Genomic DNA, 25,727 nt, shown 5'->3' on the forward strand with positions numbered 1-25,727 from the left:
CTGACCGCCACAGTAAATAGTCGGCAACCGGTTAAAGTGGTACTAGTAACTCAAAAGAGTAATTCCTAATATAATAGAGAGACTAATATCCAGTGTGAACAAGAAAAAATATAACCAAGCCTCAAGCTGTCAATGGGTAGACAATATTGGGAATATATACCTAAAGAGAATATTAAGGTATTACCTATGTGTGAAACATATTGGAGCTTATGAGAATAGTGTTGTAAATCCAAAGAGTATAGATATAGGTTCTGCTACCTGAACCAAAAGAAAAGAGAGAAAAGAGGAAGAGAACATAGGGAGGGATAACAGAGCGGGAAAAAGAAAGAAAGTCAAGAAAAGGGAAAGAAAAGGGGAGGAAAGGGAGAAAGAAAATGAAGTATCCCGGGACAATGTGAGACTCCAACCGCATGATATGCATATAAAGAGTGAGAGTGTAATGAAAAAATACCAAGGTATTATAAAGATTCCTCAAGATTTTCTCAAAGTTGCATATTTTATCACGAGTGATGGCCTCTATTTTGGCATGAATGATAACTTGGATGATTCTGTTTGGCTTCAGCTAATATCAGAGTTGGGGATTTCCAGGCTTTGGCAATAGTTTGTTTCGCCTTTGAAAATGAAAATGAATATTATACCTACAAATGACTTTGTGTTTTTTTTTATGGAACGTATTAATAACCCCTAGATACAACTAAATTAAAGTACGGGGGCCTCTTTATAACAATGACGCTTTAATCCTCGCTACCATGCTTCATATTGCAATTACTTTACCTGTCACTAGCAGAGCTGAACCTTACATTTTATTACAATTGGAATATTTATTTAAATGCAAACATTTTACTTCATCTCAATCAACCTGGCTATGCTAAATATATATGCAAATTAATTAAACATTGAAATAACATGGTTCTTTTTATTTTCCTACAATTTTCAAAATAAACATTAATTTACTAGAGCATTGTTTATAATATTCAATGGGCAACATGTGGGTGAGCAAACAGCTGCTGTTTCCTTTCAAGGTTTGGTTGAAATTTGCAGGCCTTTATTAATTGTTTTTAATGTGAACAGAGACATTTGGTACATTCATGACTCAAGTGGCTGTAGTTAAAAATCTTAGTCATTTATATTAACTTTTTCACTTTTGTGCTTTTTGTGTTTGTCTGCCCTTGATTTTAAGGGGCAGAGGAAGATGGATTTTTATGAAGAAACTGTGTTTTTGTTAAAGGACCATTGTCAACTAACAGCAATTATCACATGGGATTGTGTTTGGTTTCCACTACCTTCACTATGACCATTGCTCTATATAGCATCCTATAGATATAGAACATGACACGTCAGCATTTACTCTCACAGTACATTTGCACATGTGCACGGTTTGTTGCTCCGAAAATACAGCTTTCAACCTACACACTTGAGTGCATTTTACAACTATAGCAAGCCCTCATATTGCCCACCTGCAATATTTGCATTCGTATATGCATGTGACGTGATAACAACTAAGTATGTTCTGTAATATGCAGTATTTCATCATTATGACTATATTTTCATGTTAGACACTTGTTGACCAGAAGCTGTCTGGGAACATGCACATTCTTGTAGTTGCATCTACTGGTGTAGAGGCTGTCAAAACATGTGGTTTACATAAATCCAAGCAAATATTACATGATAATTCTAATAATGGTAGACAGTGTCACATCCATAACGTATTGAAAACAATAAGGAAAAAAGGGAAACATGGATTTTTGAGGCACCACAAACACCCTGTATTCAGAATTTAATAAAACACTTATTTTATTTCAATACCCATAAAAATATCTACATATGCATATAATACCTATAAAACAACATGGGATTTTTTTGATATTCATGGATAATTCCCTATAAAAGGCAAGCACAGAGACACTCAAGTGTGAAAGGCTAACGCCCTGAGCATCAGAGTTGGAAGGACTTACTACCACATGTTGAAGGACCCCAAAATGGTTACTACACTTGCTTGTACCATGTTAAAGGAACCAATAGGACATATCATGCTGTGGAATCAACACTTAGATGAAACTTGGATAGATGCCAGCATTCAGCTCTTACCATTACATGTTAAATCACTGATCAACAGATGTTCCTGTAAGGGTCGTATAGTGATGTAGTGTGTTGGGGAACCCCATATAGATCCCTCCCTGTGCCTCAGTTATGCCTCGATTCTGGAATTACTTTTGACAATCATTTGGCTCCCCTTGGCTTAAAAAATGACTCTAAATATATCCCCGGAGATTTGTAAACAAGACCATAAATGTATGTTTTACTGCATACAGAACAGGTGGATCTTGGGTAGAACACAGGTATACCACAGATAGCTTCTGGCCAGTCTTAAGCTGATCATAGATGATATGATTTTCTTTCCTGCAACCATGGATTTCTCAAATCCCCCATCAACACAGTTAGTGTTGATGGGGAAATCCCTCCTGCTGAGCTATTGTGTTCTCCAGAGCCAGGAGCTGTCCCTGCCAGGAGAACACAATAATTACTGCTAGCAGCTAAAGCTGATGGCAATGATCGCATCCTAAAAATCTGACATGCTAGTTGTGCAATCAGCCTGCCCATTCATGGTTCGAATCTCAGCCAGCCCCTGCTGAACCAACCGAGATTCAAACCGTCTATGGCCAGCTTTATCACTTAAGCTCCGGAAAGGCTTTACCCCCTTCTAGACTAGGCCATTTTTTGCTATTTGGCACTGAGTTATTTTAACTGGCACTTGCCCCATCATACAACACTGTATGCAAATAAAATGTATACAATTTTTTTTCACATAAATAGAGCTTTCTTTTGGTGGTATTTGATCACCACTGAGTTTTTATTTTTTATTATATCAATATTTTTATTATTTTTTATTTTTATTTTTTTTATTATATAAATAAAAATATTTAAAAAACAAAACAATATTTTCTACTTTCTTCATATCAAATAAACTATAACAAAAAAATCTGGTTTCTTCATAAATTTAGGCCAAAATGTATTCTGCTACTGTATATCAATTAGTTTGTGTGAAAGCTATAGTGACTACAAACTATGGTATATACAGTATATTTGAAAATTGGTCATTCCTGTACCGATGGCCTATCTCATTTCACTGAGGCATTTAGTAAGAGGCATAGCAAGTTTTTTGAAGTTATACATTTTTGAAACTTTTTTGGAAAATTAAGAAATTAAATAAAATTAGTTTTTTTTTTCACATTTTTCATACTGTTACCAGCACAGTCTGGTATCATGATATGACTGGTGTCGTGATGATCAGGGACACTTACTGGTGAAAGAAAGAACTCGCATGAGATATTTAGAAGTCAGGACACATTTTGCCTGAATATCTCATGTTATCCTGAAACTGTTATTCACTAGACCGTTTTGCGATATTTACTGCAAAACACTCAAAACACTTGGTAAATACTGCATGAAAAGGAGTTAAACTCAATTCAGAGAAGGAAATAAATAATGAAATGCATGCGGTAATTAAGTAGTGGTCCAGGCATGCGATATTTAAGAAATGTAAAAATCTAATAACCAATTTTGAGTAGTTTCTGCCTTTTTGGATCAATTCTCTCAACAATGTATAGAAACATAAGTATAGAAATATGTAAATCACAGTTTTTTTTTTTTTAAACCCCGTGGTGTGTGAAACACACTCAAAAGCTACACCCGGTGCATAAAAAAGTGCACACACACAAAACGTGAGAAACACAAAAAGTGCACAAGGCGTACACATGGACCTCCTCTGAGGAGGAAGGGCCCTAACCCTGATCCCCCGGGGCGCAAGGCTCCTGAGAGGGGCTGAGGTACTCACTTGGTCCTGCCTGGCCGAAACCAGGCAGACCCCATTCTCTGGGAGGACTGCCGAAACAGCCCACCCCAAGTACTAGGTGGGGCTCCCCTGAAGGGAGACCCCATGAGCGAGGGCGAACTAAGCCAGAAGGCCATATCCACCCCCTCCCAAGACTTTCAGGGCAGGCCCAAGGACCTACGCCATACTCATCATGTTGTGAATAAAGCATACCGCCACATAAAAAAAGGACAAACGTGAACACACACACAACACAAAAAAGAGTGGGGACGGGGAAGTGTAGAAGTGCGGGTAGTGTCAAAGTGCAAGACCTTTATTTATATATGTGTGTGATTTTTTATACTATTTTCATTCAATATTTGACATTTAGAAAGATATTTTGTTTTTACTTAATTTAACTTAGTTGTTTTTGATACACCACTTGTGTCCTGTGAAAGCAGCTTCCCCATGGCTAGTATTCTAGTTACATTTTTTCTTTTGTATAATACATATTCTGCAGGGATCACACTAACTTAGTGAGTTGGCATATTTCTCCAGTTTCAACCATTTTACCTCTTTATTAGCAATACAAATTGGTTCTAATTTTTCTCCACTGTATCCATTCCACTAGATATCCCATGAGCATGGTTTTATTAGATAAATACTGCATATTCCGATGAAATGCCACATGCCTTGTTTTAAAAACCCTCTAAACTATTTTACTGCAAATTTTAAAGAGTAAAATACTGCTTTCTGAATGGAGCCCAGTATGTTCAAAAATAAATAAATAAATAAAACATTTTTATTCTTTTTTATTCAATTCTTTAAATATTGTTTCTTTTTTTAAGTTTTCTTTTTTACATACTTTCATCAGCGTAGTTCAATGTCCCCATAGCAACACTGTACTACTCTGGAGGGGTGATCAGGGATTTTTTTTTTTACACTTTGATTGTCGTTACAATGATGATCACTGTAACAGTAAGGTTTTCAACTGACATGAATGGGTTACATTCATGACAGCTGTGATTACTGGTAATCTGTAATGGCTACAGCTAACCACATGGTACAAGGTACTGTGATTTGCCCACATGGTACAAGGTACTGTGATAGCTGTTGGCCAATCACAGCTCACTGATATAGGAAGCAGAGCTGTTATGAGTGAGATTAATTTATAACAGCTTTGTTTACATTGTGATCATGTGCTTGCATAGTGATCACATGATCCTCTGGCCATCTCAGGTGGTACCAGGATCTGCAGGGAAGGGGGCATGCAGCCCTCTCCTAAACCGGTGCAGGTACAATGATGTACGTGATTGTGCCTGAACATGCCCCCCTGCCGCAGTATATGTACTGTGGTGGGTAGGCAGGTGGCTAAGATTAGCATAAAAATAATTTTACATGATGTACCTCTACTGAAAAAACAGTGGTTTTGGTTTGGGTGGGTTAAGTTAACTTTACTGAAGTTAATATGCTAGATACAAACCCCATTGAAGTCATGGGGAGCTAAAACTTAAACATCAGTAATGGCCATTTTATAGGCTAATGGGCAAGGGGTTGTTAAACAAGGGATGGGGGAGGCCGGTTACTGTCTTAGGGAGAATGTGTTCCATTAAAAAAAAAATTGATTCTGCATGGCAAGGAGCAGACATTTTAATAATGCTTACAGAGAAACATTAAAAATGCAAAATTCTTTAAAAAAACATGCCTGGGGATGTTCGTTCTAAACCTGTCATTAAAGTGGGACATCTGTATGATTTATACAACCCACTATAGCAAAACTGATATTTACAAAGACAAAAAAGCTATTTAAATTACTGGTAAATGACAGCATTGGGCTGCTTCTTTTGTTTGTAAACAAAGTAACTGGGAATTCCCTTCAAAGAGCCCATTCACACTAGCATGACTTGTGAGGCGACTTGTGTAGCCCCAGGTCGCTTGACATAACAAAAGCAATGTTAATCAATCAGTGCCGTCTTAATTGGCACTACTGAAGTCGCTCCGACTTCAGAAAAGGGTCCTGTACTACTTTGAGGCGACCTGTGATCCGACTGTCCCATATACTTCAATAGGAGTCGCCTCCTTATCTTAATTGAAGCGACTTATCAGACTTTCCAGGAAGAAGAAAGAGATTAGCCATGCATTCCCCACAGACAAAGTCACCTGTCTCTTCAAAGTAGTGCACAAGTCTCTTCCAAGTCTCTTCCAAGTCTTTTCAAGTCACGGGGCGACTTTCTGGTCGTGGTAGTGTGAACCGGCTCTAAGGGGGAACCCATGCAAAAACCAAGAAAAACAAAGGCATGTTTCCCCCTCCCCAAAATCCATACCAGATGTCTATTGGAGGCCTGGCCAGGCCAAGAAACCTGCCAGTCTGGGGAAGGCAAGATAAGCGTGCCCCCATCATTTGAATCATACCAGGCCACATACTTCATAGTGAAAGTATTTTTCCAGAGATAATCCCCCATCAAAGCACCTTGTCCCCATCTTGACAAGGACAAGGGCCTTTTTCCCACTATCCCTGCCTGGTCTGTGGGCTGAAGTAGAGGTTTCCAAGAGGGTGCATTAACCCTCCTGTCAAACACTAAATGTTTCACTTTTTGCTGGAGTCAGATTTTGTTAATCTGTCCACTGAATCTTCCTATTTATTGAAAATGTTTATATGTCAGTCTGAGTACATCTGACATAATCTTTGCTCCATTTGCAGTCTGTCTATGGCTGTCTGTCACAGTGTATATTCATTTGTCAGTTTTATTGACAAGTATCATTACTCGGGTTCTATATTACAAGAGTTACCTACAAGCTATAATACATTTTGAAATACATTATAATTCACCTGTGGCTGTTTATATGATTTTTAACTCCACAGTGAATCCTAATATCTATTTAACTTATACCAGGATATAAACTATACTATATATAACATAGATTTTTGTTTAAAAGATAAACCTCGGCTTCAAAACAGAACAACAAAAAGCAGGGGTTTTCCTATTGCTTGTATGAAATCAGGAAATTACACAGAGTATTATTTTGAACAGTCAGTGATTACTGCACACAATATATACAGACTGTGGACTAAATGATGCTTTCCTGGAAAATGCAGTGAAGCAAAAGTCTGTATACCACCCCCTGACAACTTCCAAGACACTATCAATGTATCATCTTCTCCTCTTTTCACAGCTCTTTAAAATTACATTCTCAATTCCAGGATGCAGCGATGTTTGAAGTCACAATAAAATTATCATTTTAGTTCCTTGTGTATGCTTCTTAATAACCCTTATGGTTGCACATAAAATATATGACTACATTATAAAAATACAAACATCAAGAAAAACTATGTTGTAGAGGATCAAGAAACAGTGTCCTGGCATCATGATAATTACACATGAAACTGTTATAAAACTTAAATAAGTTTTTTAAAGAATTAAAGTGCTAATGTATATTTAATGTGCCACGTTCACAAGTAAAATGTCAATGCATTCTTTACAGAAAAGTGTAAAGAGCTTGGATGCATTGTAACACATAAACAAATAAAAAATATACTGTATAGCCACTTTAACAGTATTGTGTGCTTAGCGTAATGGCAGTTGGTCTGGTCTTTGCAAAATGCGAAATTTATTTATTTTTATTTTAGTTATTCGTATAGCACGGTGTATCTTCAGATTGTTTCATCATTCATAATAGTCTCTGTCCCTGAAGGAGCTCATTGACAAATAAATGCCCGTGCCAAAGTCTGACAAATACATACACACTAGGGACAATCTGGATGGAAGCCAATTACACTAGTATTTACAAACCAAAATAAAGCACTGGGAGGTTTCCAAGCCCTTGCACCTATTGTAGCATGTACTGCTTTTGCTTTTAATCTGTCCAATTTGTTTCTGATGATTTCACTTTCTCAAACATGCACTCAGCATGCAAAAGCAGAGTAGAAAATAACATTAGAATTTACTTGGCATGAGAGTATGGAATAAGGAATAGATATCGCCAACATGTGTCATGTACTTGCATGCAGAGCATGCGATGCGGAGGGTGGCCTTTTGCACAGTTCTTGTCTGGGCACCCATGGACATTGAGACAGAGTCTGCAGGAATGAAAGAAAGGCATAAGTGCCAAAGTATAGGCATGTAAGCTGGAACTTGGAAGTGCTGGTATATGATAAGCAGAGGTACAGCTGTAGCTGCACCTTGGAGATGCCAAGTCCAGTTGAGGGTGGAGTCAAGTCTCAAATCAGGTTGAGCCCTCTTTCACACAAAACGCGGCTTTGAAATTGTGCAAGTTAATCTGAACTCGCACAATTTCAAAGCCGTATTCCAGTCTGACTTTGGGGGCCACTTCAAAGACATCTGTGCACCTTCAGCTCCCTTTAACAATGAAGGCCAACCGCCTGCTGCCTTGCCTGGAAGTTCTTATTTACATAGGGGCGGGGTCACCTGGCGACTTCACCTGGGTGCACCGCCCCCTTGTAACGCTACAGACCAGTACCTGCTGGGTTGTGACATCACAAGGGGTGGTTCCCCCAGGTGACGCCTCTAGGTGGCCCCACCCTTACCTATGTAAGAACTGTCAGATGGCGGAGCCTGCAGTAAGCAGTCAGCCTTCATTGTTAAAACATGGCGTGAGCATTTTTTTCTTTTGGGTATGGCAGCGGCGTGAATGATGATCAATTTACATCGGGGAACCTTGTTTTTTATTGTTTAATGAAAGAATTGTCAAAAACTGTTTTTTGTGTTTTTATCATTTTTTGACTTTTTTTTTGGTAAAATTGGTAGGGATAATATGTACCCTATGCTCATTCAGTGTGGATCTCCTGTTTACTCGGTGGCCACTGTAATATGAAGTTCACCTCCTGGACCGGCTACTGTGATAGACAGGACACTGGTCCAATGCTATGTGACCTCTATCATAGGAGCTGGGACTTCATTTTACAGTGGAATCCAGCTGTGCAATCCAGCAGTGCTCATCCCACACATTCCCCTTCAAGGCAGCCCAGGTAAAATACCAGCGTATAACAAGCGCACATGATTTTTCTCTATTTTAAGGGGGTAAAAGTGAGTGTTATACACCAATAAATATGGTAATTTTGTAAAATAACCCAATCAAAACATTTTTGTAGAAAAAAAATTCCCACTCCAAACCATATTTTAAAGTGATAACAAACCTTCAATTTATTTTATTAAAATAATAAACATGTCATATTTACCTTCTCTGTGCAATGGTTTTGCACAAAGCAGCCCTGAGTCTCCTTTTCTCGGGTCCCCCACCGATGCTCCTGGCTCCCCCTTTTCGGCAACTCAAGTGCCCCCATAGAAAGATGCATTCTATGGGGGCAGTCATGCAGGCTCACTCCTGAGCCACCCCCCATCCCAGAGTTTGATGGACAGCAGTGGGAACCAATTTCTATGAATGCTATTAATCTGTCCAGTGAGAAGGGACAGAGCCAGAAGAGATGCTGCTATCATCCAAATCTCTAGACTGAGATGAGGCTCAGGAAGGCTAGGGTATTCTGCAGCACAGAAGTTTTTTTATAACCTCATTGTATAGAATGCATTAAGGAAAAAAACCTTCAACCTTTACAACCACTTTAAATATATGTCTTTTTAGGTCCAACTTCCCGTTCACATACTTGGTAATATGAATTCCAATGTAAGCCCAATCATAAAACTATGAATTTCTAACAACATCCAATAGCAGGCACCAGTTACTTATTTTTTATATTTAAATACAGGTTAAGCTTTTATATTTAGTAGGAATTTAGCAGGAATGTGCAATTTGCTGTTTTTATATCTGCTAAAAATTAATTTAGAGAATTTTTAGTGAATATATAATTTTGATAAACATTTGCACAAATATCGCAGGGCATTAAAATCAGTAGCACCTTCTTTTTATTCTACAGGTCATGTGCTTTCAGAAAATATATGCTTTGGGGTGGGGTGGGGGGGTCCTAAACAAACTCTGAAACTGTAAGGGAACAATTAAAACCTCTAGACTTTTTTTGAAAATTTTGGATATTTCCATTTTTGCGTATGTTCGATTTTCATGATTTCACAAAAAGGTGCAACTAGTGGTTATTTAATAACTCAATACAGGTTAGCTTTTATATTTAGCAGGAATTTTGTAAAATGTGCTGCGTTTTTATCTTCTAATAATGATTTTAATGTATTTTTAGCAAAAATATTGTTTTGATAAACATTACCAAAACAATAATTGTGCCCTAAAAAATCAGTGGCACCTTATTTGTATTCTACTGGTCATGTGCTTTCAGAAAATATATGGTTTGGGGGGTCTTTAACCTTCTTAACGGTATTCCGGAGCGTGGCTCGGGGCTAAATTTCAGAGCCAAAAGTGGTAACCCCGAGCCACCATCGGGGTACCACCAGAAGCATCGCTGGATCCTGAAAGCAAGGTTACTTACCTTGTCACCGGGATCCAGAGATGTATCCCGGCGGTGTCTAGCGGCGGATCTTCCTCCCGATTCTCTCCGTGCCCCGGCTTCTGTCTCCTGCGACGTGACGTTCGCAGGGGGTGGAAGCGGTGGCAAATTCAAATGTAAAACACACCAAACACACTGATACAATTCAAAATAAAATAAATTCACATTAGATTGCCCCCCAGTGCCCTTTCCTGCAGTTTTACTGTACTTTTTATGTATATATATATATATATATATATATATATATATATATATATATACATACATACATACTTTAACTTATTTATAGTTTTTTATTATATTATAATTTATGATTTTGTGTTTCAAACTTTATCATACCCAAGATGTTATAAAGAAGAACGCACAGTAAAAAAAAATAACATGTAAATAGTTGGTTTGGACTGCTCATTCTTAAGAATTACATGCAAAATAATGGTACCGCTTTCAGCACCTAAAATCCGAAAGAATCATACCGCCAGGGAGGTTAACAAAATCTGAAAGCTGTAAGGGAAAAATAAAAAAGCTGAGGAAAAATAGTAAAATTAGCCTGGCCTGCTAAGTTGGAGCTTAGGACCTGGCAGTGAAAGGGTTAAAAAATAGTTCTTTGGTAACCTAAAGAGAATGCATAATAGAGCATCTTGCTTTGCATATCCATTTTTCTGATTAAAACCTCAGCCAGTAATGAGTGAATACTATGATGAAATAACTAGGGATCTGTTAATTTTTTTTTTTTTTTAGCGCACTTCGAAAGTAATTATGTTAAATATATGAAAAAAAGACTAGAGCTCCACCTGCTGATTGGATAGAAGACTATACCATAGTAATATGCCATAGGCAGTGGCACATGACCATATTTAAAAAGGAGAAAAATATATACAGAATCATTCTACTTGTACCAGCTGGTAATGTAAAAAATGAAAAGACTGTAGCTATTTTTCTAGCTAAAACACTACAATTTCATTCTATGACTTACAATCACCTAGGCTTGACAGATGACTGGAGCACCAGTCACCCTACAGAGGACAGCACTGACATGTACAAAACCAGATCCTGGCAGACTTTGTTCTCAGCATATGGGGATTCTGAGTCCTGTCCTTACTGTGTTTGTACCATTTCTGTATTTTGTATGGTTTTAAAGCTGAATTGCTGAGATGCTATATTGTGGCCACCTCGCCATTATGCTGTCTGGAAGTGAGTGATAGTTAGGACACGTCATTAAAGAGCTGTATGTGTGCTGCTTAGAACCAAGAAGAAAGGTAATTTGACTGATTGATCAATTGATGCATTGATTAAAAAAAGAAGCACTTGTGTTAACATTAGCGGGTACATAGACATATACTCTGGGGATTTTTTGCTTATGGATTATAGAATGTTCACGTTTCAAAGAACATACTGAAAAGAAAAAGGCGAGGCAGTGTTCACTTCAGTCATTTAATTAAGTGTGAATAGAAACCTTTTTTGTTCTCTAGTACATTGGGTAACACAGTTTCACCTTGCACACTAAGTCACCATTCTCTACGTCTTCAGTAAATAAATAGAGGTATTTACAATATTCATTTAATATAAAACACACTAAACATTTGTACCAAATATTGTTAGTGCCCCCATTCATACAAAATAGTAAATCAATTATTCATTTTTCAATTTTATTTTTCATTTTTAAATGGATTTTTCTCACTACCCTCCCTCTCTCTTCCTTTCTCTTCCTTTCTCTCACTCTTACACATATGTACAGCACACAGTTCTGCTACTTGGAAACCACATAATCTGATAAAATTATCTGGAGAAAAATAACTTAAGTTGGCGTGAAATTTCACAGAGTTATCTCTGAACCTCAGAGACATCATATCAGGCCCAGGCTTTAGACTCTGTATGCTATGAGTAGTCAGAGCCTCTAGTCAAATATTAATCCCACACCAACTAAAGGCTTCTCCAAACACTAGCTGAATGCACAATTTACAAGTGAGTCCACATGAAGTAAACTCTAAGAGATGCATTCTTTAATTTTCTGCCTGTACCCAAAGATAATTTTATGTCAATATTAAGCATGATGTATTCTCTATTGTAAAATGTTTCTATGTGTATGGGTGCTGTGTTTGTGGAATATTGCTTTTTGAAGGATATAGAACATGTAAGCATTCTTATTCCCTAATATTTTGATTAGGTCTGCTAGATCATGGGACACAAGAACAATGACTTACTTCTTAATTTACCATCTGAATGCTTATAATACATTCCATGCAGTTTTTTGTTGTTTATGTTTAGCATGATTATGATTTTAGAATTAGTTAAAACTTTACAGGGAGTCCTTCAATAAAAGAGATATTAGAAGACCTGACTACATCTAATTGTGTATATACAATTGAAAGATAAACATATAAGGCTAACTTTAGCCTGCCTGGAGCCAACGAATGAACATGATTATTGAAGGTTGCTCTAAGACAGGGGTCTTCAAACTATGGCCCTCCAGTTGTTCAGGAACTACAATTCCCATCATTCCTAGTTATGTCTGTGAATGTCAGAGTTTTACAATGCCTCATGGGACGTGTAGTTCTGCAACAGCTGGAGGGCCATAGTTTGAAGATCCCTGCTCTAAGATATGTATTAAGCATTACAGTTCTAATTTAACACAAGACCCTTGTAGCTTTGTATTCCTATTTCTTCTTTCAATTCATAGCAAGAGCTCAGTTTGCATAAAAAGCAAGTTGCCAAATTTACAGTAATTATACCACTAGCCTGGCAAATAGATAAAATAACTAATGTCTGCATTTTATCAAGCTCAACTATTATGACTAAACAACTAAGGCTGGACACACATTACTGTATACAAATTTTATTGTTCAATTTCCCTTAGATTTACCTTCAACTATGTAGTGCATTGGCCTGCTTGAATGCATTCAATTTGAAAATGTTTAGGTTTGATCTTATATTATATGGTTTTAGTAAATCTAAAGGAAATTTGTGCATGAAAATTGTATAAAAAATATGTAGCCAACTTATGTCTAAACCCAGTCAAATGAAAATATAATATTTAACAAATCATTTGAGTTTTACAGAATATCAATAAATAATGTGTCTATCGAATTGCATGATGCACCAATATTTTCTCAGTAATGTGTTTTCTTTAAACACAAGAGCATACAGTTTTAGGATTGACCTGAAGAATGTCAGAGAAAAATTATCTATTTGGTAAAATAGAACATGTACTCAGCCTGTTAGCATATTCTAGACACATACTCTATTTAGCAGTAACATGAAATAAGATCCAGTGGTTTCTTATCTACAAGTTTGTATGTCTTTTACACATTCCTTTTTAGAAAATTATTGTTCTAGAGCAGGACATAGGCCCAACAAACATGTCAAATATCCTGTTTAATAGGACACAAGATATAACCAGGCCCAGTAAAAGTATCCCTGCGGGTTGGATTTTACACTCTGTCTTTATAACACTGTATCTGAAGCATATTTTGCCATGGATCCATGTTGACTCAGAATGCATTTCAGGTCCATGCTTGTTTTTTCATGGAACTTTTTGGTCAGCATGAACTTCCTTTTAGGTTTAACTCTGTTGCAGTTTACAAAGCAGTAACAAAATTGTTAAAGGAAAGCTGTACTTAAAACTGCTCTAAGCCACTCCAGGCCCACCCCTAATCTAAACCCTCAAACCCTTTGCAGCTGTAACTTATCTTAGCTTTATGTCCATTTCTTACTTCATTGTATTTAGGTCTGGTCAACAAAATTCTCTTTACCAACGAGTCCCTATAGGCTTAAATGGTCCAGATATCTAGACTATGTATACAACTTCATTCAAAACCATGGGGGCAGCACTGAATAGTTATTCTGACAGCTTGTGGAGGAAACCTTGGCTATGGAACTACTTTAAATGATCAGCTATGAAGGTGGTGAGGGGGGGGGGGTAAGTGTAGTTTAGCTTGTTGGAGTAGGGGAGGGGATCAGTTAATGTTTAGATAAAAGTATACCTGTACTGTAAAAAATAGCCTTCATTCCATCATTATAAGGTCTGGAGTTTGGATATCTCAATTAATGCTGTATATACTAGTAAAAGTCTCTCTCTTTAAACACATAGAGTGGGTAGAAGGAGAGAATGCAATTATCCCTACGTCTTTCTGCATGTCTTATTTTAGGAGCCTAGGATCTATAAGAGGGGTTTAAGTTGTTTAAACCTTCCACTAAATGACTGATGTTTCCAGCTGCACTATCCTGACAAACCCATTAAGTTAAGGTGTTATTAATGTACAGAAAATATTGTGGCCACTTGTCTAAAATGTCGATGGTAACTTGTGACAATGGTAATTTAATTAAGTTAAAACATTAATGGGATTTTAGAAACAGCACACAAGTAACAGAGTAACAGAAAGAAAGAGCAATGGTACCCTACAGGGAGTAAGCCGCTTAGCGCCATGAAAGCATTTTGATAAATATTACCAAGCACGATAATGTATTACAAGAAAAGTCTCTAAAAACTGGCAAGCCTAAATGAGCCCCATTAATTTTAACAGTAGGGCACAGAGAGAACATGTTTTATTCATGTGACAGGGTGCTATTTCACACCGCTATAAAATAACAATATGTGCTAGGTAACAGCTGCCATCAAACAGATTGCTGCCTGTTGCAAACTAAAAAAACAGCACAGCTGGAGAAATGTGCCAAAATATTTGTTCTGCAAATCAAAGTCTGGAAGATAGTTTAGCTTTTAACAGTTGGGTTAAGCCTAAAAGTGTTGAAATAGTCACATTGTTAAAGCGGGTGTACTAGTAGGGGTATTCTTACCACCCATATTTGGTTGGCAGGGGTTTATTTACTAAAGGGGTCAAAAAGGTTGCGATTAGTGGATAAATTGAAAATGTTTACTTTCATATCATGTCATTTGCAGTATAAAAAAAAAATGTTTTGCCATGCGACATATGTTGGTGTGAGATCATAGAATTCCTTTGGAATTGCAACCTAATGCATCTTGCCAATAGAAGTGTGCTGCAGTGCAGCACAAATTGCAGCATTGCATTAACCACTTGCCGACCAGCCGCCATAGTTTTACCATGAAATTATTACATGAAATGACATGCCTGTACGTTGCTCCATGTAACAGATAGTGGGGGCATATGTGCGTCGCTGGAAGTGCGCACATGTGCTGATTGGCCAGATGGGGAGCCAATCAATGGGTCCGGTGGACGCGATGTCCGCTGGCCACCCGCGATCACTCCCCATGGAGAAAGAATGGCGGTCTGCCTATGTAAACAAGGCAGACCGCTGTTCTGTCAGAGATAAACACAGGGATCCTTTGTTCCTCCTATTTAGGAACACAGGTCTCTCTGTTCATCCAGTGAGTACAACCCCCATACAGTTAGAAAAAATCCCCTAGGGACACATTTAACCCTTTGATTTTTAATTTTTTTGGTATTGGGAATGTTTTACAAAAAATATTGGGTTTTTTTTCGGAATTGTCGCTCTTTTTTTGTTTATAGCGCAAAAAATAAAAACCGCAGAGGTGATCAAATACCACCAAAATAAAAGCTCTATTTGTAGGAAAGAAGGACATTGATTTTATTTTGGTACATCGTCGCACGACTGCACAATTGTCAGTGAAAGTACTGCAGTGCCGTATCGCAAAAAATGGCCTGGTCATTAAGGGGGCAAAACCTTCTGGTCCTTAAGTGGTTAATGTGCATTGCATTGCACTGCCATAAATGGGTGACCAAAAAATCCTTGTCAATCTGGAAGAGTTTGGCAGCAAAAATAACTTCCATTTTAAAAATATAAATTAGGACAATAGAGGTCTTCTAGTCATGGAAAGGAGATTTCGTTTTTTTAAATTTATGTCAATCCCTACTCACAACATCCTTTTCTTGTAGAAGTGTCAGACAACTGCAAGCAAATGATAACCGGCTAATTGTTGAAGATTGAAATAGAATGATTTAATTTGCATCTGCATATTGCAAATGACATCCATATAGCTTCTAAATGAATTATGCATGCGTTTAGTGCAGGAAAAGTTAATGAGAAGCTATGCTACAGTATTTTAGACTTCACAAATTAAATAAAAATATTAGGGTCTATCAGTTTATGGATTAAGCAAATATATTAAAATATTTTTAACAATAAGATTAGGTAGGTGTTAATCCTGAAAGTCAAATTCACATAGTAATAAAAAAATAATTCAATGTCTGACTCCTACTATTATGCTAATTCAGATGTTTAGGAGTGTAATTATGGCATACTTGAAAACGGAAAGTTGGCAATTAATATGATGTGTTCACACATTTAAAATTATGTATTTTAAATAAGGGGGTGTAAATTTCTTCAGCTGGCAAACCAAAGAAGTTATGAATATGATTAGAAGCTTCCTACATTGTAAAAATATATATCACACAAGCTAAAGACCTTCAATATGCACTCAAGACACATATTACACCTATTAATTATGTTTTGTAATATTATATATTTGAAATATATATAATTATCTATATCATGCTGAGGATTTAATGCAAAGCTGTAAATTACTTAAATCCTTCAGTAATGCTAGATCTGTTGGGTATTTTTTATATGTTATCTTACAGGTTATGCTTAGGCACTTACAGGTTACAATTTTCCTGCCTGCCTGTGATTTCTGATGCATGGTGGGCATAGTAAAACCACAGTGTGTTACCTTGTATTCAGTGCTGTATCTTGGTGCTAGCTGCTCACATAATTCATCTCGAATACACTGTCATTTATTTAACTTAGCGCAGGAATTTTTTTCTCTCCCTTTTAGTGCTGTATCTTGGCCTAGGCCAAGAAGGCCCAGGCCTAGCGCGGCACTTTGCAGGGGGGCAGCAAAAAAACAGCCTTCTCCCGGCTCCCGCATTAAAAGGGTCCCCCCTGGCTTGTGCTACACTTTTAGTTTAGTGCCAGTATTATGGGGCGAATTGGGCAAGAGGGCAGGGTCCAGGAGGAAAATCAGTCTGGCACCCCCATAAAGCAGCCACACTTTTACCTGCCAGTATGATAGGCTACACTGGTGGCCACTGATGGGGCTGTACTGAGGGCCACTGATGAGGCCACACTGATATGCTGCACTGATGGGCAGTAATGAGGCGGCACTGATGAGGCTGAACTTATGGGAACTGATAAGGCTATGCTGATGGGCACAGATAGACTGTGGTTGTGATCCGTGGTGTACAGATGACAGGATGAGTCATAAACAGGAAGGGGTGTGGCCTTTACAGGAATGGGTGTGTCATATTAAAATTAGGGGGTGCACAAACTTAGTCAGGCCTAGGGCAGCACAAAACCTAAATACACCACTGCTTGTATTTGTATTTCATTATAAAGTGTGTGTGTGTGTCTGTGTACTAGCAGAAGTGAGCCCTTTCTAAAACTGACAATGTTAAGGATGTAACAAACATTAATATATAAGTGTCTTAGTGGTCACTATGTGCAGGAGAGCTGTGTGGAGAGTATGACAGAGATGCTTTTTTGTAGAAAAAGAGTGTGAATAGTATGACAGTGAAAGGTTTGTGTAGGACAGGAGGGCCATGAGAGTGACGAGCGATGGGTACATGCAGGTGAGAAGTGTGGAGGAAAAAAAAAAAAAAAAAGTGTGGAGGAAATGACAGTACTATAGTATATATGCAGTATAGTAAAAGTACTATATATTAAAAAACAGTACATAAATTCCCTAGCCCATGTTAAAAAAATACATTTGTAAATACCTGTGTGCCAAAGCAACTCTCCAAAGTGTGATCTGAAACTTAACTATGTGATACATACCTATCACATTCCCAACTATGTCACTTATACCCTATATAGCAATGTGTAAAATGTATATAGGCTTCTTCTCTCTACAAGTACAGCAATAGAGCAACACGCCAGGAGCCCTGATGTTTTAATTTGACCCAAGTGCCTTCTAGTCTTATATATATATATATATATATATATATATATATATGTATGTGTTTGTATATATATATATATATATATATATATATATACACACTATGTTGTCAAAGGTATTGGGACGCCTGCCTTTACACATGCGTGAACTTTAATTGGCATCCCAGTCTTAGCCCGTAGTGTTCAATATTGAGTCCCCCCCCCCCTTTGCAGCTTTACCAGCTTAAACTCTTCTGGGAAGGCTGTCTACAAGGTTTAGGAGTGTGTCTATGGGAATGTTTGACCATTCTTCCAAAAGCGCATTTGTGAGGTCAGGCACTGATGTGGACGAGAAGCCCTGGCTTGCAGTCTCCGCTCTAATTCATTCCAAAGGTGTTCTATCTGGTTGAGGTCAGGACTTTGTGCAGGCCAGCTAAGTTCCTTCACCCCAAACTCACTCATCCATGTTTTTATGGACCTTGCGTTGTGCACTGGTGTGCAGTTATGTTGGAACAGGAAGAGGCCATCCCCAAAATGTTTCCACAAAGTTGGGAGCATGAAATTGTATGCTGATGCCTTAAGAGTTACCTTCACTGGAACTAAGGAGCCAAGCCCAACCACTGAAAACCAACCCCACACTACAATCCCCCGTCCACCAAATGATTTGGACCAGTCAACAAAGCAAGGTTCATAAAGACATGGATGAGTGAGTTTGGGATGGAGGAACTTGACTGGCCTGCAGCAGAGTTCTGACCTCAACCCAATAGAACACCTTTGGAATTAATTAAAGTGGAAACTGCAAGCCAGGCCTTCTCGTCCAACAGAAGTGCCTGACCTCACAAATGCGCTTCTTGAAGAATGGGCAAACATTCCCAAAGACAAACCCTAAACCTTGTGGACTGCATACCCAGAAGAGTTGAAACTGTTACGGCTGCAAAGGGTGGGCCAATTAAATTTTGAACCCTTCGGACTAAAACTGGGATGCCATTAAAGTTCATGAGCGTGTAATGACAGGTATCTCAATACTTTTGACAATATAGTGTATAATATATAATATTAAAAAATATATAAAATATTCATGGAAAATACCAGCATTTGTTGCTAAGACACATGTTCTCATTTCCAAGCTGTCAGCCTGTCAGCATTAGCACTTGGATCAATACACTCTTACAGGAGAATTCAATTTATTGTAAAGTGTTATACCAGTCTTAACAGAACACTAAGACTTTGCAGACTAATAGAATACTGGTCAGGTGCTGGGCCTTGACATACGTGCCTGCTGTGGTTAGTGATTCATGTTCTACAAGAGTGAGGTTCTGTATCCTAGATGGTTCTGCAAATAACATCTAAAGATGTGAATTGGTCTTTATACTTTTGTTTACCAAGAGAAGTTTTAATGTTATACCTGTAGGTAATCGGCTGAATGACCAGACAGGAAGCAACTGTAACTTGCAGTTTTTTATAACAGGTGCAAACTTAAAACAATGATTAAAAACAGATTTGGGATAGCAAAGAGCATGCATTTACTGTACAATAAGACTATGACAACAGGAATTAACCCCTTCAATACCTGGCACTTTCACCCTCTTCCTGCCCAGGACAATTTTCAGCTTTCAGTGCTGTTGCACTTTGAATGACAATTACACGGTCGTGTAACACTGTACCCTTATGACCTGTCTTTTGTTATTCTGGAGAAATAGTTGTTTGTATGTCTGTGTCCATGTAAAAAGTGAATTTGTATGGCAGTGACTTTATAATTATCAATAAGCTGATGTGCCTGTAGAGTTCTAATGTGGAAACTGGCAGGATCTGCATCCCTTTAGATGTGATTTCTCTTTGGGAGTATCTAACCAAAAATTACATTTTTGTTGCAGAGGATGCTCAAAATCTGACTTGCATTTAGTGTAGACTTCTGGGAAATCAGTGTGCCAATCATACAAATCATGCAAACAGGAGACATGGGGTGTTCCGTACACCATCTTTTTACAGAACAGCTCCAGGTAGCCATATTGCATTGCATTTTACAGAAAATGACAGCGGCTGCAGATTGAAAAGGAAAGGTCATTTTTAAAAACATTCAATTACAATATGATTTGTGTTGCAATTGTATAAGCTGTAGTATTCTTTTTATTTCCCAAAAAAGTGGAGTTACCCTTTAAGAGACTAGGAAGGGGAAACGCAGTAATTGGAAGTAGAAGCAAAACATGTTTGTTTAACTAATGAATGTAAGATGATTTCATCTCAGCATGCAGAGCTGTATGGTGCTGTGATTTTTAATGAAGGGGGAGGGGAAGGTCCACTTTAAAGGAGCCTGCATCTGAATATGGTGAGTAAATGGACACTGCTGCAAAATATACCAACTCCAGGTGGCAAGTTTTCTTGGTATCCTTTTGGCAGTGCATACTATTAGGCTTACCTAATAAGGTATAGCAAAGAGTGCTGTGCCCTCATTAGGGAGATTTTCCCCCACTTCCCGTCCCTGTAAGATCCATACAGTAATAATGGCTGTGAATGTCACTGTAACAAAGAGGCACAGACAGCAATAGAAACATGGACAGAAGTTGTAACTCTTGCTCACTTTAATATTTTTTTTTTTCACCGTGTCCCTTTTGTAGAGATTTCCTATCACTTCTTGTCCTGATAGGAAGAAGGGTTAATCTCCCCAAAAGGGACACAGACCATAATGACTGAATAATTAAAATTAACATAACTTAACCCGTATTTACTAAGCTAAGTGAACATTCACTTTATATAGTGGACAGTTTCTACTCCTTTGGTAAATCAAGCCCTGGGAATACCATAGGATACAATGAGCCCTAAGAGATTTGCAATTGACTGATACATTTGAAAAGCTAGCTTATAATAGTGTACTTTAAAATTCCAAGAGTAATGTGGGGACATCTATTACATAGAAACTTAACATGTTTTAGTTGTCCTAAATTAAATAAAGCAAATGTTTTGGATAAGGCTGATTTTATAAAAAAAAAATAAAAAAATGATGGTGTAGTAAGGCATAGCATCTAAAGTGAGTTGTTTGCTGATATGACTTCTGTAAACTTATTTCAGATGTATTGAGTGAATATTTTTCTATTCCTTTTTCCCTAATGGCTCCTGTACTTGCTGAGCCACTGACTTGGAATGCAGTGTGTGTGAACATTCAACTTAAAGTTGACCTATAGGCTCAGCTTCCTCCCCCAATTTGCCCCTGGTAGGGTCCCAATCATTGTGTTTTAGTCTTCGTCTAGCAGTAAGTGGTCCTCAATGATGCAGGAAGTAGTGATGACGTGATTATATCAGTGTCGCTCTCTGCATGATTGGGTACTAAATTAAGGAAGCTACCCCTCATGGAGTTTGGCCCCTGATTCCCTGCACTCAGAATAGAGACCACTATGATCTGGGAATCATTCAACCTGCAAGACAGAGGATATGTTTTGACAAAGTGGTTCTGTGGGGAACAGCTCCGGGCTGAAGGTTAGTAGTGCAGCCAGAGCTGCTTAAATTTAAAGGAGATGTACAGCCAAAGCCCGTTTGGCTGTACATCTTCTATGGATCACAGGAGTGTAGTTGGTTCTGCATTCCTGTGACCTGTTTTCAGCAGAGAGTGGTCTGAAGTACGCTGTCTGCTGACGTTACAGATGTCGGTCCAGGCACCACGTCATCATGACCATGGAGTCGGGATCTGCCAGGTGCCTGGACCGACAGCCGGCTCAGTCTCTAACCTAGCCGCTGAGAGCCTGAGTCGGCCTTTCCCCGCCCCTCCACGGCCCAGTGCTCTAATGCGGAGGGAGCAGAGCAGAGAGCTGCTGACTGAGAGTCAGCAGCTCTCTGCTCGGGAGCTGTCAGAAATGAGCGATCGGCGGTGTTTGATCGCTCAGTTCTCAGTGCAGAGGCGCCGGGGGACAGATGCAGCACCGAACTGATGCTGCATCCACCTAGGTAAGTTTAACTAGGGGAAAAAAATGTTATCCTATTCATCTCCTTTAAGATCCTGGTGGAGTTTAAATTTATTTAAAAAAATGTTGAACTATAACTCTAGTTTTATTTGTGGTATGATTGTTCCGGGCCAGTACTAGTAAAAGTATTGAAGCTAAAGACAACCAGGCAACTAGCATTTTTTCAAGTCAGTCAACAATAACAGACTCCATATTTCCCTGCCCTTAACCTCCCTGGCGGTGATCCCGAGCGTGACTCGGGGTTGATTTTTTCTATCAGGAGCGGTAACCCCGAGTCACGCTCGGGGTAGATGTGCAGAGAGCGCAGCGGTGTCTCTTACCTTCTCCTGGCGATCCAGCGATGATCTCTCATTGCTGTGACCGCCAGCCGAGAGTCCCGCCTCTCCTCCATCCTCCATCGGTGTGATGACTTCCTAGTTCCATTCCCTGCAGCAGCAATGCTGCATGGGAGCGGAACTAGGGAGGGAAATTAAAAAAAAAAAAAAAACGTTGCACAAAACACAAACACATAACACATTTTATATATATATATATATATATATATATATATATATATATATGTATATATATATATATATATATATATATATATATATATATATATATATATATATATATATATATATATGTATATATATATATATATATATATATATATATGTATATATATATATATATATATATATATATATATATATATATGCATATATATATATATATATATATATATACATACATATGTATATATGTGTATATGTATATATGCACACACACACACACACACACATATATATATATATATATATATATATATATATATATATATAAAATTATATTATTGATTCAATTATAATTAATGCGTTATATATTATATATATATATATATATATATATATATGTGTGTGTGTGTATATATATATATATATATATATATATATATATATATATATACACACACACACATATATATATATATATATATATATATATATATATATATATATATATATATATATATATATATATATATATATATATAATGCATGAATTATAATCTAATCAATAATATAATTTTATTATATATATTATATATTAAATAATAAAATTATATTATTGATTTGATTATAATTCATGCGTTTGTGTTTCAAATTTATCACATCTGGGATGTCTACTAGACTCTTGTTTTGGTCAGGTTTTACGCCAAATTTCCATGAAAAGAATTGTACCGCTTTTGGTATGTCATTCCTGACAGAATCATACCACCAGGGAGGTTAATAGCAATGTATAACATAATAATATATGTTCTGTTTGAGAACAAGTATTAAACATTGACTTATTGCATGATCCTCTCTATAATATAATAGGAGTCGAATGGTTATTGTTTTACAAAGATACAGATTGTATATTACTTTCTTATTTGTAAGAAATTATTTTGGCAGTGCTATAATGAAATGTTGGAAATGTATACAATGTGAAATGATAATAAACTGCATAGGTAAAGATATTTTTTAGAGCTGATCATTTTGATAGAGTTTAGAATTCACAACAATGAAAAAAGCTTAAATAATGGAGAACGAAAAGTCTGCAGTGTGCACAGAAACATAATGAAGTGTAAAGCTTTACATGAATGTATGTTAATAAATGATCCCCTTAATCAAAAAATCTTGAAGCATCATGAAGTGCTTCCTATTGCTCAGTCCTTCAGCTGGCAATCATTTGCAGTCATCTAGGGATTTAGGAAGGGATTCATAAAGGTCTCTTAATGCAACTTTTCCATTTAAGTGCCTTCTGTTACTATGCATACACTGTATCAAGTACCTCCTGCAGGGAACTTTCAGCTTTTTCAGTTTATAGCTCCTGAATATGGTTTATTGCTTAATTTTAGTAGGATGGACTGCAATCAAAAAGGTGCATCAATTTAAAGTTTAAGTTTAATTACATTTAAAAAAACACAGCACAAGTCACATTGCTTAAATATCTGTTTAATATGTCCCTTGGCCTGCTGGCTCCTGCTTTCCTTGAAATCTTTATTCTCCATCCTTCTTTCCCCACACACAGCTGTACTATAACTTCTATAAGTGAAAAACAATCTATGAATGGAGGAGGCTGACTTTCAATCTTCCACCCATCCTCTATTCACAGATTGTGTCTTATTCATAGCTGTTGTATTGTGGCTTCTATAAATGGAGGAGCTGACGAGCGCCTGTTACAGCTCCTTCAGTTTTATTGACCCCTGCTGCAGCAGAAGCTTATGGTGGCAGAGGTGGGGTAAAGAATTCAAGGAAAGTTGGAGGCAGCAGTACATATCAGATTAATAGTAAATAATGCCCCTATACAAATTTTTGTTTTTGAGTATGTGTGTGTTTTTTTTTATTTGGCCAATCAATTGTATTGTATCCGTGCACAGGCACTCAAGTTGGCAGATTCTTTATTGTGTGTCTTGGCATACATGCACTGGTTGGCATATGAATGAAAAGCTGAAATTAGGCAATTTGTTGAATTTTGATTTGCTGTGACTCTAGTACGCTTTCTAACAGCTGAATGATAGCTTCATCCAAAAGTAATGTTTTAGGTATAGATGGAGTCTTGCGGGCAGGGTCTTTCTCTAATTTGTCTTGGATAACTCAATAGCAGAACTCCCTGCCAAAATTCTTGATTGTTTCTGTCCATCTCAGAGTCTTAGGCTTAGGTGTTACCACCCACTATTTCATGTTGCAGCATCTCTTGTTATATTCCCCATAGCATAAAATAAATGAAAGCAAGAAAGACTGCTAGCCTCAAATGTACACTTAGATGCACAACATAAGAAAACATAATCACACACATATATATATATATATATATATATATATATATATATATATATTTATCGAAGCTCATAATTATGGCTAGAATACTACTTATTTCCAAATAACTATTGAGACTGAACATCCATTACTTTACTATAAATGGGCACCATTCATAATAAAAGCGTATACAGATTAGTAACAGCATGGTGCTTTGCCTTTAACATCACTCAGTGAGGGAGTTTAGGATCTATTCTTGCCTTCACAATATAATCTGCTTGTTGCTAGTCTATAGCTGTGGTTTGTTTGTGTAGGTGTGTGATTCCTAAAGAACTTTTTAGTTGGGTTTAGCCATCATCCCGGGTAAAATTTTGCATATGGGGTTGGTGCCTCAGTTCAAAATTGGGACTTTATGGGCTTAATATGTGTCAGTTCATAAGAAAATATTCATTTTACTTAAAAGATAATTTATTATATGTTAACCATATAATGTAACAATATTCAATAAGGTTTTTCAAAGAATTCATGTATATTATATATACTGTGTGGGTTACAGACCCATAGGTGATTGTGAGTAGAAGAAAAAGAAGGAAGTAGTGACAATGTGCTTAGGGTGACAATCACTAGCTCTCTATTGTTCCACGCTTGGGTGAAGCGTCGGATCCATAGGGAGGATGTTTCAAAATCCTACGCGTTTCGGCCGTTAGGCCTTTATCAAGGGAGGTGTGTCACCACATCTGGAATATATTAAATGTAGTATTTAAGTATGTATTTTTTAAGCCAGTCGGAATATTTTTCCTTTGGTCATATAATAAAAAAGACGTACTTTGTTAGGAAAAAGATTCTGCCTCTGGTTTCTGTCTCAGGTCCTTATCTATCAC

General features: G+C 37.4%; 1 protein-coding gene across 3 annotated transcripts in view; it reads left to right on the forward strand.

The window, feature by feature from the left end:
* GRID2 (glutamate ionotropic receptor delta type subunit 2) overlaps positions 1-25,727 on the forward strand; it is a 1,458,531-nt gene that overhangs the window by 554,338 nt on the left and 878,466 nt on the right. The gene's annotated exons all lie outside the window — the stretch shown is intronic.

This window comes from Pelophylax lessonae (assembly GCF_965119305.1).
Source record: "Pelophylax lessonae genome assembly, chromosome: 1".
Lineage (NCBI taxonomy): Eukaryota > Metazoa > Chordata > Amphibia > Anura > Ranidae > Pelophylax > Pelophylax lessonae.